A 21161-nucleotide genomic window follows, 5' to 3' on the forward strand; every position below is an offset into this window, starting at 1 on the left:
AAATAACAATAACGTTAACACTAGGTTTACGGAACCCGCCAATTTGACGGATTTCGAACTTCGAAATGAAATATCTCAAAAACCATAGCATTAATTTTAACCATTTTGCATCGTAAATTAATCATTTCATCTAAAGAATTTATACACAAAATTATTTTTTTCTAGGCTTTCTAATTTTTGAAATCTGTATGTAGTATACCTATCTCTACGAGACCCGTCAAATTGACGGGTTAGCTGATTTCAGAAATAAACCTTATATGTTTGCTTCGTTCGTAAAGTCATTCCTCCAATAATAAATATTTTTTTTTATTTATTATTAATTTACGATCAATTCTCTCGAGAATAATAATAAATATAACAATGAAAGAAAAGTCTTTACTAAGATGTCTCCAATTCGGCATCTCTCAATCGCGATTGATATCGATCTCGATAATGTAACCTAAAGCGGATTGTATGGCCTGAGTGTTTATTTTCGTCTTCAACGAAATCGCTTATGCCTATGCCGACGAAATCCCTAAAACAAGAGACAAACAAAATATATTTTGAATGGTTTTCCTTATATGGGGAAAGATGAAACTCGATGCTCAATACTGTTGGGTGAGTTTGTAACATTAAAGTTAGCCGAACCATATTTACAACGAGGCAGAAATATAACGACAGACAATTTCTTTACAAGCATCCCGCTAGCTAAAAAATTGCTTGCACAAAAAACAACTTTGGTTGGGACCATCCGGTCGAATAAAAGAGAACTGCCAAAGCCAGCGAAGAAAAAAAAGGACAAGATGACCTTGTTTTCGTCAGATTTATATAAATCAGAAAACTGCACACTTGCTGTGTTTAAAAGCAAATCTAAAGTAAAAGTCCTCCTTCTAAGCACCAAACATACAGGTGTACGAGTAGAAGATAATTATAAACGTGTTCCAGAAACCATTGCTTTTTACAATAAAACAAAGTTTGGTGTGGACGTCGCTGACCAAATGGCACGCAAATATAGTGTGAAAGCAGGGAGTTTCCGATAGCTCCTTCAAGTCTTTTTCAATATTTTGGATTTGGCAGCGATAAACGCGTGGATATTATATAAAGAGTGCACCGGATCAAAAATATCCAGAAAGGAATTCATATTTTGTTTAGCCGAGGAATTAGCTGGAGAAAACAAGGAGAACATTTGCCAAAGATCAGACGCTTCATTTCTGTCACCTTCACTGTCAGAAGTACGGAAAAGTTGCCAAGTGGGTTATTGCAAAAAAAAAAATAGAAGTAATAATTATTATATATATTGCAAAAAGATCGTATGCGGAAAATGCACAAACAACATTCAGTATATTTGTAAAAAATGTGCTCAATAGATATAATTACCCTGTATTAATGTTATTGTTATTTTTTTAGTGATAATTAAAAAAAAGACTTTATTTATTAATAATTTATTTAAACGCGAAGCCCAATATTGTTCCTTTCAGACTTAATTTGAATAAATCGATTTTTTAAAGAAAAATGCGTATTTTCGTTTACCTGTCAATTTGACGGGTGCTCGTAGAAATAGATATACTACATACAGATTTCAAAAGTTAGAAAGCCTAAGAAAAAATAATTTTGTGTATAAATTCTTTAGATGAAATGATTAATTTACGATGTAAAATGGCTAAAATTGGTGCTATGTTTTTTGAGATATTTCGTTTCGAAGTTCGAAATCCGTCAAATTGACGGGTCCCGTAAACCTAGTATTAATCGTTGCAAGCAATGACGGAATGGCGTTTCTACCTTGACCGTCATTCCGCACAGTCCGCCAGCTTTCACAATCACTAACATCGATCAGGCATAAACCAAGTTTCAGTGTTTCCCTTGGATAAAAATAGATTATTCAAATGGACACTGACCTTGCTATTGTGCAATCAAACAATTCGACGCTAGGATGCGAGATATTATTATAGCAATCATTCTTCCGCCGATAGGTACCATTGTTGTGGACATGGTGACAACAGATTTTATGAATATAAATAAGATGTTACTTTCGCCCAATAAACGAAGTTTCCCATATTATATTTTTTGGTCATGTTTAAAATATAATTAAAATATTTAACACAGTATCCAATAGAGAAGTTATGTTCAGTCATAGCCTACTTTCCGTTTAAAAGTATTTGATATAAATGCGACGTAAATTATTACAATAAAATTTGACGGAAACACTCATTCAACTTTAATTGTAAATAAAATTTTCTGCCTATACCAATTAATATGAATATTTATGTACTAATATAGATTGTAAACATTTATGGAAACAAATAGTAACTAAATGTATAGTATTTAGATATTTAAACTTTCGCATTAAAAACATTCTACAATGACGAGACAATGCCATGTGACAATTACGTGCCATAGATTTAAAATACATTTCATTATGATTGACCTATTGTGTTATTTTATGTTCTACAAAGTTGATGTTTCTCTTAGACAGGATATATTTAGACTCGACAATGAAAATAGAAATAAAATTAAAAATAGACTTAGTAACCGTAATATAACAATAAAAAATAGATTCACAAATTGAATTGTATAACATTGTAAACTTTATTTCCGCTAGTTTAATTGACATTTATTAACTTGTCCCATATTTACTTTTGTTAAAGAAGTCAATTAAAATGAATAAAATGAACTTTTGAATACTTGAATGTTCACGCTTTTAAACAATTAAGACTCACCATAAGCTTCGTAAATTTTTGCTACCCAAATCAAAATTTTATCACAAACATTGTAGAGAAGAATGCGCGATGGACCTGTTTTCTTGGTTGTAGCAACGTGCAGTAACTGTCAGCCAGCTCTTGAATCGTAATCTAACATACACAGAGTACGCATAGCGTGTGCGTACTACTGCGTGCTATGCGACGAACATATTCATTGCTTACATAAAAATATTGTTGACATATATTAATATTAATGTCCTTTACTATAACTACGCATGTTCTTTGAATCAACCATAGTATTTAAATGATACAAAAACCCTTCATTCTTTGTGACCTTCCATTATATTTATATGAATACACGATTCTATTGCATTTGTAATTCATGTGTAACATGGTAGTTGCGAGATATAAATCTTAGTTAATAAGTTTATACATTGTGATTTTTCATCGCTAATAGTATCGAAAATAATTTATGTTGTGTAAGTTGTAAAACGTAACAAATAAAAGTGAACTTATAATTTAAACCATATTGTATAATACAAAATATTAAATAATATTTAATTAGTTAATAAATTTTTAGAGTTGATAAATGTCAATTAAAAATATTGTATAATATAAAAATAACTAAAAGTAGGCATCAACCTAAATATTGAATTCAAGCTCAGTTAAAGCTTCTATTAAAGTATCCGCGTATTCCATCCTTTATTGAAAATCATATTTATCATTTTACGTCAAACAATAAATAACACAGAATTTTTATTCCTAATTTCAACGTAATTGAATTTAACTGAATTGTAGTAACCAATCATCAATATTGCGTAGTTATTTTGAACGGAGAATTATTTGATAACTATCTATATTAAAATCCTATTTCACTGTTATCTCCATTTGAAATATTTATAATACAAAAACCGAATATATTTCACGATTATTGCACTAAATACATAGACAGGTATATAAGTATATGTATATACACATTATAATATATATACCTACATGTCATATACATACATATGTATGTGTCATCATTCTTTTATTACATATATATATATATATATATATATATATATATATATTCCTTTCTCTATAAGTAAATAATGTACACAGATCTAAGAAATGAAGGAAATTTCATTTGCCACATGACAGAAACTTCTAGAATGACTCAAATTCTTGCTACAAACATGTTACCTTGTCTTTTGTTTCTTATCGGCTTCATTGTTTCAAAGCTGGATGGCGCCAACGAGGGCACAAAAATATAAGTTAATCTATGGCTGCTGATACATACGCAAAGGTACGTACATAGCAGCAATCGCACATCTGTATTTAGTCATATTAGAGTTTAAGTCGAAATCTACGCTCAGTTATTCCAATGTCGTTACTGTTATTTTAGATTGAACAAGGTAGCATGTAAACTAAAGCATAACCAGGTTTCCACCACGACTGATTAGTTGATATTAATCAGTTGAAAAATTAGTTATGAAATTGAAAATATTAACGTAAAAAGAACCATATACTTCAGATGAAATTTTATAATCTTATAATTACTTAGAAATGAATGTATTGTTTCCAATAAAAAGATTTTTCTGAGACATGGATTATAACAAATGATAATTAAATAATAATATAAATAGTAAGCGCTATTTAGATGCAAGACTAAGTAAATAAGAAGATGAATAAATAAACGTGTTCATCGACACTAAATCGTTGACTAAAATTATTGTTAATGTTGGCTAATGTTGGCTGATAAATGTTATTTTGTCATGCAAACTGCTGCGTAGTACGAATAACTACATATATGAAATTTTATTGTTCTTGTTTTGCCTTTGATAATCACTATATAAAATTTAGTTTAGATAATTCTAGAAGGTGCATACGTTCACAATAATTCTAAAATTTCACTCAACCGTAAAAAATGAAAGCAAAGCATTAAACTTACGAAACAAAACGAATATCAAAGCTCATTCTTACATTTTTAAATTATATACAAATATTATATTTAATATACAGTAAATTTTAAATATGCAGAAATTAAAAATCTTCTGCATTTAAAAAATATTTTTTAATATCACGTCAGCATTTGTGAACAAGACCTACGATGACATTTGAAACATTGTTTTAATGATAAAAATTATTATGATTATAATCTGATTGATAATTGATATTTTAATTTAATAAACGTTAATTGGAAAATATAAATAGCAATTCAAAATATACCAATCCAATGAATTTGAATTAGGATTTTGGTGTACCAACTCCTAAGACTGTATTATATATATACATATGTGTATCGTGACAATATTGCAACTGTACTTTAATCATAAATAAGAAATCGAACCCACTCAAATTAAACTTGTCAGGGATATAGTACAAAATAATAGGATATTAAATGAAATTTTCTACAGCCGTGAAAAAAGGTACAGAGAGAACATGGTAGCATGGTTCGTGCAAGTTTGTTCTTCAAACATGGCAGCAATAAATATACGAGGAATGACATGACCTTAATCGAAAAATACAGCTAAGATGATTGTATGTAGAGAAAGAATGCATATTGAAGAAGCAAGCTGTAGCTAATGGAAATACACCCACGAGCATTCACATTCTGAAGGATGGCAAGGAACGATTCAACGGAATGTCCTTAGTTGGCATGCTACTGGAGAAATTCCTCTTGCAGTCGAATAGCGGGGATTCGATACCGATTCAACGAGGAACGGGTGTTGAATATACTTCGCAGTTGGAAAAACATTAACAGATATAAAGAGATTACTCACCTGTTCGTTTCCGCTATTGGTACTCCACGGACATGGATAAACTACACACGCGTAAAATCGTATGCAATAATGCAACTACAATGGAACGAGCACCAAAACCTGACGTTCCTCTTGCGTGCTTACGACGGTTTTAATTTGTGGACTACGTAGCCTGTTGCACTCAAGCCAGGCGGCTAAGGGTGGGGATTAGTAAGGCCCTAGGGTCGCGTCACTGATTGGTCAATTGGTCCCTGATGTTAAAGTTGTTCAGGTAAAAGTCAGGTAACAGGTGATTGTCGTCGTGCCATCTAGCGAAGTTGATATTGAAACTTTTTAAAAGACATCTGGATCCTTTCATTAAAATGTGTAATTATAAAGATGTGCAGTATGATTGAGAAATTATAACAGCTAATCTCATTGAATTTTCGTTAATTAAACACTAATTTAATCATTATTATTGGAAAATTTTCTATTAAACATTACATTTTATTATGTATTTATTTTGATAAGAGCGTAAAAATAATATCTCTTATAATTAAATGTTTGCATCAGAAAATTAAAAAATCGTAGAAGAAATTAAATGAGAACTTAATTTTTTAAAAATATATGTACAAACAACAAAATGTATGTACCTAATGCTAACTATGTTAAATGACAATTTTAAACATGAAAATTTACATTTAAGTAGTATAATAATTTAACGAAAAATGATTGTTTCATTATATAGTAAACATTTTTATTATGCATTCTTGTACATTATTAGATAAGTACGAGATATAAAACTTCACAAAATTATTTGGATAAGATATGATAGAAGCATAAAATTATTTTACTACTTAAATACTCTCTTGTTTATATTATATATGTATCAGTAACAAATTTAATAATAGATCGAGGACAGAATAAATCTGACAGCATCATGGAATTTTGTGTGTTCTGAAATATCGATCGTGCAAAAATTACAGGTTTTGTTATGCCATCTATGATTTAGAGCGGTTAGTGGAATCATATTACATCTAACCGCTGAAGTTAATAAAATCAACACAAGTAAATTCACCTCTTCTGTTCGTAACAGCCATATATACTATTAAAATGACTTAAATTAATTTATTTATTAAATAACTGATAATAATATAATACGTACCTAAATCATCTGCGCCCTGGTGGCAGAAATAGGAATTAAAAATTGAAATTACATCATTTCGCGCGATGTCATACTGAAAGGTGGAAGCAACCGCAGAGAGTTTGTTATAAGTGTGAAAAATTTAATACACATCGACATGTCATTGCTTCAAAACGGTGAGAAACTTAATTTAAATCGTTTTGTATTCATAGTTGTTAATATATTAAGGACGAATCATGTTTGTGAGAATTGTTGTTTTTATTTCGATGCTTGAGGCCGATCACGAAAATTTTCTTATTTTCATCGTTGACTTTTAGAAAATAACAGTTTAACTGTATCCTGAGTAGGAAAAACGATTAATCTGCAATATGTTAACATAATTTATAGTGATTTATTGTATTTCCATGTAAACAGACGAATATCAAAATAAGTTAAAAAATAATCACACAATATCCGGGTATTAATAGAACGTGATACGTTCCTGAACCAAGTACACCCTGGTGGTAAATTTTGAGATTAAAATTTGAAATTACATCATTTAGCCCAGCGTCATATTGAGAAAAGAAAGTAACTGTAGAGAGCTCGTCATAAATATGGAAAATTTAATATACGACACCAAATTATTGCTTCAAGATAGTGAGAATCATAATTTGATTAACTTTATATTCGTAATCTGATGCAATTTATTGCGATTTGTCGTTTTTCGTACTAGAATAAAAGAAATATACTCGTCGTCGAAACGAATTAAGACTTCCGTTTTAAGCATGTAAGAATATTTGTATATTCTTATATTTTGCTGTAATTATTATCTATTTATTAAAAAATAAAGCCTGGTTTTAAATTTATATATTAGAGTTCCAATTCTTATAGAAATTAGAATTTATTACAATCAGAATTTTCTTGCTATTAAAGTTCTAAGTTTTCGTAGAATTTCATATTTTATTATCTCAAATTCTTCGAACAATGATTATTGTTTCTGAGAACAAATTCTAATAATTCATTATTTGTTAAAGGAATGTCACTCTTTCCTTTTCTTTCCGATCTTCGGAAAGGACCTAATGGTGCTTTAAAAGTAAACGTATTGTAAACTTTTACAATAATTATTATTAATTAAAAAGTAGAATTAAAAGTAGATTGAAAATTTGATAAGTGTAAACCTTTCATTCTTGAATTGAATATTATTATTAAAATTTTCTATTTAGTGGAGATCAGTCTTTTATTATTTCAAATTTTCAAAATAATTAGCACTGTTATTGAGAATAATTATATTTTATGCTTTATTATGCCTCTTCCAGTCTTCACTTCTTCTACTGAATTCGATGATTTCGATTTGATGATGTCTTGATGGTAATTTCCCTTGAGGCACAACAATATCGTTGACAACGCTCTTCGCATTTAATTGTGAATCATATGCATTTTTGTTCCTCTGGTTATTCAGTCATGTCATAGGATGAAAGGTCCAAATCGATACGGGTAACTGGCCCGGCAAATTTTCTATAGAAAAGGGCAACTACTAATGGCTTTCTATCTTCTGGACCATCCAGAGAATGGAAAGTCATTCTCGTTACTACTTTGCTATTATCCTTGCTTTTAGTATTTGTAGTTGTAGTATTTTTTTTTTTGCCGATATACTATATGTCGTCCTTCCATTACATTGGGCAAGTCGCGATCTTTTTATTAGTGTTGCGAGAAATTAATTACGGCTTGAATTAGAGTTCTGATAAAATGATATCTTAGTGCTGTGAAAAAATGATATTCGTGTATAATTTAGTGTTGCGAATTATGACATCGCGATTGTCTTTAGCAACTTTGATTATGAATTGTCAGAATTTTGTAGAGAGTTAATACATGTTGAAGTTTCTCTTGCTACTTTTAGTTTTAAAAACGCTAACGTTTTATCAATTTCATAGTATTGCGGTTTTTAGTAATACAATATTTGAATTAGCTTTTTCTTCGTATATGGATAGTAATTTTATTTTTGTTTTAAGAATTAGTGTTGCGTCCTTCCATTGCGATTGTTTTAATCAGTTTTCTAGTTAGAGTTGCGTTGATGAACGTTCGCATTTTCTAAAATAGTTTTGCGCCTATATCGTGCCCAATCTTCTTCCACTGAACTGTGGATGCACGCTCCAGCTACTGGATCATCTGATGCAGTTTCACTAACAGTATGTCATCATGCTCAATATCACACTAATATGGTAGTATAAAATATTATCCATAAAAATTTCAAAAGTTAGTATTATATTTCTTGAAGTTTAGCCTACAATATATTAAATTCTACATTTAATTCTGTGCTAGCATGAATGTAGAAGTATTCGTATTGCAATTGTATTCTTCACAATTTTGTAATAAAATTTAATTTTAATTTCAGCCATAACTAATGTCATAATTTTCTTTTATGAATCATTAAAAATATGATTAGATATCATTAGTGCGTTTATACTTTTAACAGATGAAGATCTTTTCATAGTTAGTGGTTTCGTTTTCATTTAAGTTAAAATTAAACTGCAGTTGAAAATTGAACTGAATGTACATAATTTCTGTGTTCCTCGTAGTAAATTTCAGAGGGCGCAAGAAACATCCTGATCTTCTTCGAAGTCGGTATTCCAGAACGTGAGACACAAAGTCCCATTTAATGTCTCGTCTATCCAATCCTTAGTCAATGGCATAACAACACTTCTGACTTTTTGCACGATCGGTATTTCAGAACATATGACACAAAGTCCCATATGAGTCTCAAACATCTTATGCACACCTATCTACTACCATACATCTAATCCGTATCCTATTTATGCTTTGATTTCGATAAGGTTAATGAAATTAATATCATAGATTCTTCATTGATATTCACTAGAATGTTGTTATTTTGACATAAATATTTTTATAACGATCCAAATTTTTGATGTTAAAGTATTAACAAGTATTTGAATTTAACACAAGCAAGGCAAATTAAAAATAGTTTTAATGCATCATATTACATTGCATTGTAGAGTGCGTTGAAATGAGTTAGTCTTGAAGTTAACTTTTCGATAAAGTATCATTATCCTTGGTATTCTTTCGTCATATGAACGGCAAGTAGGAAAAGATTTTTATCTAGTTTGTATATGATATCGCGAGGATTCTTATCAGATAACGCAATTTATATTTGGGCTTGCAGTGGAACACGCGTATTTGATGAAAAAAAGTGCAAAACTACAGCATTTTTTAAAATAGCGCTTGTATCATTGGTAACAAATTTATGTTAATCAAAATAATAAATATCGTGACTAATCGAGGATCAATTTCAATTTGTCTCTTTCGAGTGGTTGAATGGTTGAATTTTGCTCTTTTGTCTGGGAATGGATTACTTACAAACACCTGGCCTCAGACAGTGGTCACAGATATGGTGGATCACTTTACAATAGAACTGTGTAATACCGCTTGTATTTTTTACGGATGGATATGTTAGAATGTTTATTCGCAAATCATCGTTTCCAGCGCGGGTATCGCTGAAGCTAATGTTCTCGTTAGTTAACAATATCCATAATTCTAAAGCTTAATCTAACGTGACAAGTTTCACCAAGGGTTCCGTTTAATGTCAGATCAATTTCAATTCAACTGTCATTATAGATTCTTTTCAAACCCTGCTTCTCCCTGAATATCGCTACAAAGTAGGCCAACTTATACATTTCCTGTAATCGTATACGATAAACAATGTATCCTATAACTCTATATTATTACAGCACAACGTTAATTTAAATTAACTTGATCGGTAAATGTATCGAGGAATAAATATGTAATCATTTTAACCGACTAATTTCGGCTTGATTTAGTTTGGGTTAATGATTAAATGGAGAATACCTGCTATAAATAATTTACATATGCCACGTGAATGTCTTGCATTTGAAGTAAATATGCAAATAAAATATATGAAACAGGAAGAAAAAATATTCAAAGAAATTTTTTATAGTTTTTTTAATCTTCTAAATATATAAAGTTAACTGATTGGCGATGATTAAGTGTAAAGAATAGCAAGAAAAAACAAGATACGTCGATACATTTTACTGATCATACTATATTAATTGGTGACATGATTCATTTACCATTCGTGGAAGATTATTTCTTCTTCGCAACTATGAGCTTATTGTCTTCCCTGTTTCGTACCACTTTTGTATTGCTCTTTAAAAGACTGTATTATTTCTGATGATTTGGGATGGCTTTCATCAATTTTTTAGTCTGCTTATTGTTTATATTATTTTAATAGTGATTTTAATAAATCAAAACGTTTTTCCCGTATTATAATATTAAAATTCTTCTTTGTGCATATAATTATTTCAACATTAAACCTTTTCTTATAATTGTCTTCTGTTTTCATTTCTTAGAGTTATGAGAGTATCTTGTAGACACACACAATACCTTTAGTTTGAGTTTGGGGCTGCACATCCTATTTTCAAATTATAAAGACGATAACGATAATACAATTGATATATAGGTACTTATTTTTCCTTCTTCACTATAATGATATATTTTGTCATCAGCAAACTACCACGCAATTTTTCATCAATCTAATATCATCATTTTTCCATATATTTGAATTATATCGTTACACTGCTCGAATCACAGTCGTCTGAGAACATTGTAATACAACAAAATTTAGAGAACAAAGCATTTGTTAAACAAAGCAGATGTTAATATGTAAAAAAAATGTCGATAACTTTGGAGCAACCTTTAAGACGACTTTGGGCTCTTTTCTTATTACTATCAAATACACCCTTTGAAACCATTTAAATCCCTCTTACAATTATTTGTTTTCTCTCATTAGCTCTCACAGCTCAAAAAATGGAACTGAAGCAAAAGTTTGTTTTATCAAATAAATACTATAACAGGTATTTTATTTTCGATATAATATTTTTGAATATTTCATGTAGCATTCTATACTTATATGTGTTTATAAATATCTTATAGATACATAATCATCCACGGTCTATTTCTTATTTAGATGTTCGATTTAAATGGACATTCTGTATTATTCATTACAACAAATACAACAATCTTAGCTATATGCTTTTAATTTTATGCATTATATGTTATTCTAATTTTTTAACGAATTCTCAGATATTTGATTTCTGGAATCAAAAGATCTTACGATGTCGTACATCTGTAATGTAATTCTATACATTTAAAGTTACGTGTGGAGAATCAAATTACATTTAATATACGTTTAATATCAATTATTGTATGACGAAATGTCACGATGCACGAGAAAGTCAAGAAACAAATTTAATACCTTTTCGCTCTATGTTTCATGAATAGATTAAGTAATTCAATTCGTACGACGGTTTATTGCAGAATATTTTGCGATTCAATACACAGAAGAATGGAAATGTTCTTATCGACTAAGGTCATGACTCATCGTGTTAAATATAAATACATATTTCCTAAGAGATTTATTGGGATGCTTTGCATCGAATCTACGAGGAAAAAAGTTCATAGCAGTTCTGCAGTCGGATATCTCAATTAATGTACTTTCCTAGATACAACGTCAAGTAGATATATTTTCGATTGATTAAACCAGCTTAATATCTTTCATTTATATAAATATCCTTTCGAATGAAAGAATGTTAAAAATCATGTAATATGAATACTTGAATAAGTGTATAGACAAAAAAAAAATGCAAAAATCGAAAGTATTGATCACGTTTTTGCTCGAAACACCTCGTGGAAGCCAATTTTTATCTTTTTAATTACGGCGCATTCTATCAAAAATTCCGAAGAAGCTTGAGGATAATAATCATGTTAATATATCGTTACTGTAGAAATAAAAAGATGATCGTTCTAAAACTTCAATGCGAAATCTGTATTTTTCAGCATTTTTAGAGTTTTCTATTTCGTATACTTAGAATTCGCAAAGAAAAATCTAAAAAGATTCTCTAGCTCAGATTACTGCCTCTACGATGTTCTCGAATTTTTTCAAGATTTTTGCGTACCATTAAATAGGCAAAGTAAGGTAAAAACCGACAATTAGAATTTATTCTGTAATTAGCTTTCCAATCGAGGTAGAAGCTTGAAAATAAGTGTACGTTTTCTTTTGATGAGCTACCGAACGGTATCACCAGGTAAAGTCATATTAAGGGCACCTTTGACCTATTACACTGCTGTACATTTTCATATATTTTTTAAGACATATAATCTCGAAATTTAGTGAAAATCATTCAAAAGTCGTTAGAAAACTATTGTCTAGTTTACGAATAAATAAGGTAAGTGATAGTAAAATTGTAAGTCATGAGCGTGTTCAATTTATGAGGAAAATGATTGCTAGTTATAGTGCTATGTCATATACATACCCTTTATTTTACATCATTGAATCATAATCGTGGAAGGAATTGTAGTTCCAAATTAACAAAGGTACACCTTATTTGTAGCAGTTTAATGGGAACTTAACTTTTCCAAAAAACAGTGTTATTAAAAAATATTTATGAGATATCAAAAAATGCTTTGTGTTACTGTTTTGGGAGATTTGTATTTTAATTTCAACTAAAATTGTTTGAAAGTATTTTTGACTGAAACTCGCGCTGTAATTAATCTTGTGGTTAAAGTTATAATTAAAGCATATTTTTTGAGTAGAAAATTTGTAGTTCATTATATCTTGATAAAATCAATTATGCCCATTACAGTTAAATATACATGTAGGCAGTAAAAATTGAGATATATAAATTACCTGCTAGAAATAAGGTAGAACGAAATGTATTTATTCTTGCAACAGAAAAATATTGTTTTCATTGCTGACAAATAAGAGTGCAAAGAAATATTATGGTTTCAATGATATAAATAGTTAACACAGTAAGATGATAACGAGGAATTGTTCGGCGTCGACGACGTGACAGACGGCAATGTCATTGCCAGAGGATTCGCTACGGCCGCGGCCGTTGAAACTCGTCGTGTCCGGGAAGTTGGTCCATTAGCTCTTAACATTCTCGCGTTAACGCCGTTTATTACGTGGGCGTAACGTAATACCTTCGCGTAGACCATTTTATCAGACGGCACATACTTCCAAGTATCTAAGTAGACGTTAGGACATCAATTATTGGAATTGTCAGCAACCAAGTGATAAAACATGTAAAAGCTCACAACTTCAGATTCTGGATTTGTTTATCTGTTTATCTGTTTATCTTATTTAACTGTAATTTGATATTAAAATCAATGTATAAAGTATATCTAAAAGAAATTTCTTCTTCAGAATTAAATTACTCGTTTCCTTATAATATATTATAAGGTGGCCAGGGGCGTGTTAGAAGGAACTTCGAAGGTTTTTGCACCATTTAGCTGTATTTTGTTCTGCACCTTAATCACATCGCGATATCTAATAGAAGTAAGTAATAATTTATTTCCTTTTTTGGAGAATTCATTAAATGAGAATGATCATGGCCGTGTAATAGAAAGTTCTAAAAAATATTTATACTGCCATCATAGTTAATACTAGTGAACACTTTGAACTATTGTATCATTGTACCATTGTATCTTCTATGTTTCTTTTATATTATGGAAAAACAGATTAAAGTTATCTTTTTTCTTTTGCGGGATATTAAATCTTTTATATCAATCAGTGTTTGCTTTACTACGTGAAGCTTTATAATTAGTATCTCATGAAGAGCAGTTTTATAATTCTTTTCTTCTAGTTTTGTAGTGAAATGTACACGTGTGAGCGAATTTACGGAAATATGTAAAAACGTATGAAAATGAACATTTATGAAGTTTCTTAGAAAATATACATTTTCCTCTTTTCTAGATTATTATTTAATTTTAGTTTATCAATGTTTTATTCATTTTTATGACATACACTCTTAGAATATGATACATTTTTTACGGAGATTCATTTTTCGTATTTTTTTCATAGTATTATTATAATTTTTATGAATAAAACGCATGGTTGTAGGGGGTAGGGTGTCATAAACATCTTCCATGTAAAATATATCTATCTAAATAGTTTACTTTAATACTAAATTTTCTGTTTGCAGAAAACTGCAATTGCATTATCATTATAATTCTGTCTTTATTCATACAAGGAAAAGCAGTAAGCGATACACTTACAAATTTTCGGTTAGCAACACGATAATATATGTCGCGCGAAATGTTTAAAGAGAAAGTCGAAATCCTTGAAATGTTTATACTAAGTGAAATACTCTTACCTGCATGACGCGTACAGAGAAGATTGTTGTTAAGTCAATAGTATTGTTTCTTATATTAAATACAATAATTCATATAGTCTAATTGTAAGTACAGATATTTAAACATCAGAATGAATAGTACAAATCCGGAAGTAAAAGTAATATAGGGAATGGAAATTGCCATGTTCTTGTTCCCAGTTAATGGTATGTCATTTTCTCAAATTTATTATTTTTGTTATATTCGAAAATTATCTTTTATATTAATTTCATATAAAATAATTACATAACATACTTGTGATTTCTGATGCTTCGGACCTCAATCGTTCAAAATTCATTTTGCAATGTTCACGAAACGTCGCAAAATCGCAATATACTACTGATACGTTTGAAATTCGAAAAATCACAAATATGTCATCTTATAAAAGTTTAAAATATAAAATTATATGTATATCAGTTTTTTTGCATAACGATATTTAAGCTAGTTACATAAAATAGAAAATAGTTTAATACGTAATATATATAATTATTAGAATATACGATAAAAATAATATTCGTAGAAAACAAGTATATAATTAGTAAAATATGTGTGTAATACAAATATGCAATATATATACATATATTTATTTTTGTATGTGCAATATATGTAATTTTGTATGTATGTACATATATGTATACATATTATAAAACCTTATTTCATGAAGTAGATACAGCATCGAGAAACTCAAATAACAATATAATGAAAAGTATAACATTAACGAATCTTATTCTTCTATTTTTACATTTCTATTTCTCTTAATTCCTTACTAATTTTCCGTTTATCAGTTTCCTTTTTTTTAATTATTACGGTACCTTTTAAAGCTTACAATTAGAGTTCTATCTGAGTTTCTTTTACTCACCGTGTCTGCGATACAGTGTTACGCAAGACATATCTATAACAACCGCCACGGACAACTAATGCAATTTCGACGATAGATTAGATTTCCCTTTGATTTGTCTTCTCTTGGATCGAGGTTTGAAATAGGTTGTAGGAAAAGGCACGCTAATCTTTCCTATATTCGTTGCATGACAACAAGATCAAGATACACTATTAATAAAATTTAGTTAATGTATCAACCTCCGACGTGATCGCTGCTTTGGTTTCGCTGGTTGCTTTTAATTGACCAGTTGTGTAATTAGATCTGTTGTTAAGGAATGTTTCGTACTGAAATGGCACATGTGTCTGTAATTGAAGAGTATAATTTCTGTTGACTGAACGCTGCATTATGTAAAGGTCGATTCGCATTCACAACGATAATTTAGATTAATAATGATTTGTGTACATGTGGTAATGTTTTTGTCATTAATCTCGACGGAAATGATACTCGCAATCAGTACGATGATGTATACAAGTAAGTTTAGATTACAACGTGCTTCGCGATTAAATATTAAGCAATTTTATAAGAGAAGAACCCTGCAGTTTAATTTTAATTTAAAAGTATCAAAAAGTAACAATTTATATTTTATTTAAAAAACATTCTGTAGACGATGATATAAACTTACGAATTTACAGTAATAATTTTTTAATACAGTAATAATTGTTTACTACTAAACGATACCAATTTTTAATATAGTTGGGCGTAATTAATTAGTATATGAATGCTGTAATAAATACAATCGTTTATATTTCTCGATAGCAAACATTAAAGAAATTTTAATTCATATTGAATTAAAAATTTTTTGGACCTATGGTAGAAAGGCGGAAGCAGTTATTACATAGATATGTTTGCATATGTATATATTCAGAAGACTGTCAGAACTAGTTAGAAGGAATATCGAAGACTTCTGCACATCATTGTACATCAAAAATAGAAAATGATTATGCACAAAAATTATTATTATCTTCTATTATGTAATATAATTACTTAAAAATTCTTTTCACAGATATATTTATTAGGCAGTAATATCATAAATTGTGGAACTTGATTGTTAAAAAGTTTTGATAAGAATGTCAAGAATGACTAGTAGTAAGGAAGTATTGGTAGTAAGTTAGAGATTGGACAGTAATAAAAGATAATTGATCTTGATTTCACCTAAGCTGTGTAAAAATTTAAAAATGTGGTCTGTCAGGTGAAAGTTAGTTTCAAATAAATTGACATATTTCTATATTACCTTCATCATTCGAAAATAAATTATTCAAACATTATTATCATAATACCAATAATGTCCCAAATTTTTTATAAATGCAGCTTTTGGCAATATTCTTCAAATATTATCTTCATTTTTGTTATCACACCTTGATTCGTTAACGCTGTAAAGTATTCGAACATATCAAAATACATATTGATTTATGAATCATTAAGCCAAAAACGACGATATAACTCAATACAATTTTATGACACGTATATTCAGTAAAAATATATTCAGCAAAAATGATAATACATATACATAAAATAGGGAATTGCTTCGTAACGAAGAGATAATTTCATTCATGAATTTTATTAAATGACTACGTTGTAAGCATTTGCGTGTATAAACTTATACTCACCTAAACGATGATTGGATGAAAACAATGTACGATAAGCGTAATAGTATTGTATCATGTTATCATTTGTGTATTTCTACGAATTATAAATCCTCTATTGAATCATTACATTAGCTTGAATTTTACGTACAAAAATCTGCACTTTATCTAATTATTTTATTTACTGAGAAAACATGGGTCTCGACTAAATTGACCCTCTTGATGCTATAACACGCAACTTGGCTAAGAAACACCTACGATCAAAGAAAAGGAAACAAACGGTTCTTGTACCAATTTAACATCATATACATATATACAATTTTACATAGCAATGAAAGAATATAGTGGTATAGAAATTGTTGTAGAATTTCATTAAAATTTCATTAGTAACTCATCAATTCTTTGACTGAAATTACATTCTTCAATTCGTCGTTATTGGTTACCGTGCGTACTGCAAATATGTTGCTGCAAATTTCCTCGATTGCCTGGTAATATTGATATCGGGAGTAGGTAGGTGGATAAATACGAAATATTCTTGGAATCAGACAACGCGACTTTTCATACGTTGGAGACTGATATATTTCTAAGAGACGCTATTCGCAAAGAAAAGTACGTCATATCCGATATTGTCAGTCAACCGTGGTATTATGAATACCATTATTATATTCTTGGCATATGAATTGCAAGTTAATTATGGTGAAAAGATATTAAACTGAAAATGAAGATCGGAAAATAAGAAATTGTTGAAATCTGTTTACATATCTTCATATATGTTCATATATGTTTTGTCATCTACATTTCCAGAGGATTGAATTATTTGAAAAATTAATATATCGTAGCATGTTTCATATTTCCAAATAATATGTGGAAACTTTTATTGATTTTCTAAAAACGAATATATGTAGTTTTATACGTACGTAACAATTTACACCTATATTTGTATAACAGCTTTGAAACTCATTGATATTTACAGAACAAGCGTTTTTCATAGTATTTTCCGTATATTGTATAAACAGCTATTGATAAAACTTTAATTCAGGAATCAGTGAATCACTATATTACGCGTTATCATTTCTATTTACGCTGTATAAAGTAAATTTTTTCGATCACCGTTGGCTTTGTACTATTACACTTTAGTTACCACTTCTATTTATCAGAGAAAAATATGAATGAGAATAATAAAGTACTATGAAATACGGATTTTGTCGATAGAAAATCAATTCATAGAATTATAGTTATTACTAGAGAAGAAATTCTTGCTCATATTTTGAAGAGATAGGATGGAAAGATAGAAAAGAAAAAGAGAAAGAGAGATAGAGAGATCGGTTATAATAGGATAGTGGCTTCTGATCAGCGTCGGCGACGTCTTGAAGGTTGACCGGAAATTCGGAAGAGGTGGTCGGTTCTGGAGAATTAGCACTGACCTAGGGAAGGCCTCGAGGTCGTCGATGGCACACATTCCGAGTGCGCCTATATTAAGTTAACTGCTTCATAGCTGCCGATTGGACAGCCGGTTTGCCATTGCCAACATATAGGTATACGCAGGGCATAGGCAATGCCAATTGCACGCATCCGCAAATTTGCCACCAACTGGCACGCTTATGTTATAGAGTTACTATGGCTCTACCTAAGTGGTTCCTCTCTCTAAGACACTGTGTAAAGGTGTGCTCACAACGATTTCTTTATTTCGATTTCATTACGCTGTAATACAGGAGGAACCTTTCACAATTACACGTCGCCTAAAATGTACAAGCTGTGTCTGTATTCAGAAGTTCCAGCGACTCTGTGTGAAAGAAGAAAATAAGAAAGCGGAAGAAACTTACATTTGTATTGTAGTTTCTCTTTTAACACGCTTTTAAATAAAAATGATATTTTTAAGGTTAGTTTGTTTTCAACGATGTGCAATTATGAACGAAATTAAGATCATGTTTAATACATTTCATGTATATCGATTACTGTAAAAGTAAAAGATATAGAAATTAGGTTGATTTTAAAATTTATTTATTTAGTTTATTAGATTAAAAGACACAATTTAGTAAATATTCTCTTTTACAAAAAAAAATTCTTTATGGAAAAAGTACTTTGTAAAATCTACGTTATTAGTGTTAATCCGAACTATCTTGAAAATAGCAAAAAGCTACAATAAATTATACCCGATATGTAATATAGTAAACTATAATCATTGCTAGTTCCCCTAACTTTGTCAAACTCATGCTCATTATCGTGTAATCGGTTGCATGTAGATTTAATGGGATTGTAAGTATTATAACTAACCCTTCTAAAAGTATGATTGCTCCACGCGTTACGAGCTTAAACAGCTTACAAAAGTAATTTTTTTGTGAGTTTTTTTAGGAAGAATAAGAATATCTTCTTTGGATATAGTTTATGTGTACCTATGCTGCATTACTATATTTACTCTGATAAATAAATACCATCTAAAATTAGAATAAAAAATAAATACAATTACAAAATTTAATCTTTGAATTACAATATTCTGACGTATAATTTGAAAAGATATTTCTATATTTTTCTTCTGTTTCTCCTTTTCTTCCGATAATCTGTCAATTAAATTAACAAGCAGATGTCAGTGAATATATACTTGCTGTATTCGTTTTCTCTTAACAGAAACCATAATTGATCATCTCGTGAGTCAAACGTAGGTTGCGATGCTAAAGGAAATGATATTATATCACGCTCGCACCTGTGTTATTGGTTGCTTTACATGCCAAGGTTGTAACGCAAAACGATATTAGTATTTGCATTAGTATTTGTATTATGACCAAATGTTCGTAATGTAAATTGTGAATCTTAAATAATAGGAACTCTGAAGTTGTGCATTAATAAGGTATTTAATTTCCTCAGTTCTCTGTAAAAGAAATCTTACATTCGGACATCTACATACATATATGTATACGCGATTTATACGATATTTGTAAGTTTCTTCTAAAGTAGTAAAAGTATTACTAATATAGTAAAGGGTATAAAACAAATAAAAGTGGTTAACTCGTTTTATACTATTTTTTTCTATATTACTGATATATGTTATCAGTATCATTATTCTATGTAATAAAGATAATAAATTATAACATTTTAATGGTAAATATATAATAATAAAAAAATATTTATATAAAATATCAAATAGTGTTGACATAAAATGTATGAAATATATGTATATTCAATATTTAAAATATAAATACTTCAAGAAATGGATGTATGTATACATTTCACATGTGTGCACTGGAAATTAAACGTGGAAATTAAATAAATAAACTAAACAAACATTGATTGATAAGATATTTGATATCAGCGTGCAGGTGATAGTACTTTATAAAATTTTGACTTTTTTTTACGTTTCAGTATCAATAATAATAATAAAAAATATGAGCAAATATTGGACGTGAAAACAATTTGCTAGTGATTTCTCACTTCGCAACTATGTTTGACTTGCAATAACGCCCTAATCGTTGATTTGTAATAACCGTATGCTTACCGGCAGTGAAGCAATAGACGTGTTAGGCGTTTAGGTCGACTAGATCCACTACTTGTTTGTCGACTCCGCTTCTCCGCTCGTAAGAATCTCTTTCTGGGTCAGAAAATATACGACAAGTGTCGGTCGATATGACTAACAATAAGTCATAGACCAGAAGCCACCTTGAAGAATTCTCTCCGCTGTGCCAGTGCTTGAGATGATGGAGACATGAATAAGTGATAATCAATAATCGAATATCCTAAGTTCGAATGCTCAGTCATTGCGAACCAAGACTACCGAGGATCATGTGAAAAATTAATGTCTTTTCTATTTTTTGTCGTAAAGTCGTTCTGTTACGATTCATTCATTGCATATTATGTTTTATGCACGAGCAGTTTATCTTTAGTGTGATCTTGGGTAGGATGTTATGAAGTTCGCCCGTGGATGATACGAATCCTACTAGGATGATTACTGTGCGACGTGAACTATTGCTTTTAATC

The 21161-nt window shown here is 29.8% G+C and overlaps 2 protein-coding genes across 5 annotated transcripts in view; one reads left to right on the plus strand and one right to left on the minus strand.

Moving 5' to 3' along the window:
* Positions 1 to 5599, minus strand: part of LOC122571369 (extracellular matrix protein 2) — a 29242-nt gene extending 23643 nt beyond the window's left edge. For 3 of the 4 annotated variants that reach the window (XM_043735021.1, XM_043735020.1, XM_043735018.1), the window contains exon 1: positions 5447 to 5599. The gene's annotated coding sequence lies outside the window, so the exon portion shown is untranslated. Of the gene's footprint in view, positions 1 to 2696; positions 2834 to 5446 lie in introns of those variants that run through there. The other variant, XM_043735019.1, reaches the window with a different exon arrangement.
* A 1106-nt stretch (positions 5600 to 6705) lies between these two features.
* The window catches only part of LOC122571458 (protein windpipe), a 39991-nt gene continuing 25535 nt past the window's right edge, over positions 6706 to 21161 (plus strand). Inside the window, exon 1 of the mRNA XM_043735205.1 lies at positions 6706 to 6724. The gene's annotated coding sequence lies outside the window, so the exon portion shown is untranslated. The remainder of the gene's footprint in view (positions 6725 to 21161) is intronic.

Source organism: Bombus pyrosoma, linkage group LG10 (assembly GCF_014825855.1).
Source record: "Bombus pyrosoma isolate SC7728 linkage group LG10, ASM1482585v1, whole genome shotgun sequence".
NCBI classification, from domain to species: Eukaryota; Metazoa; Arthropoda; class Insecta; order Hymenoptera; family Apidae; genus Bombus; species Bombus pyrosoma.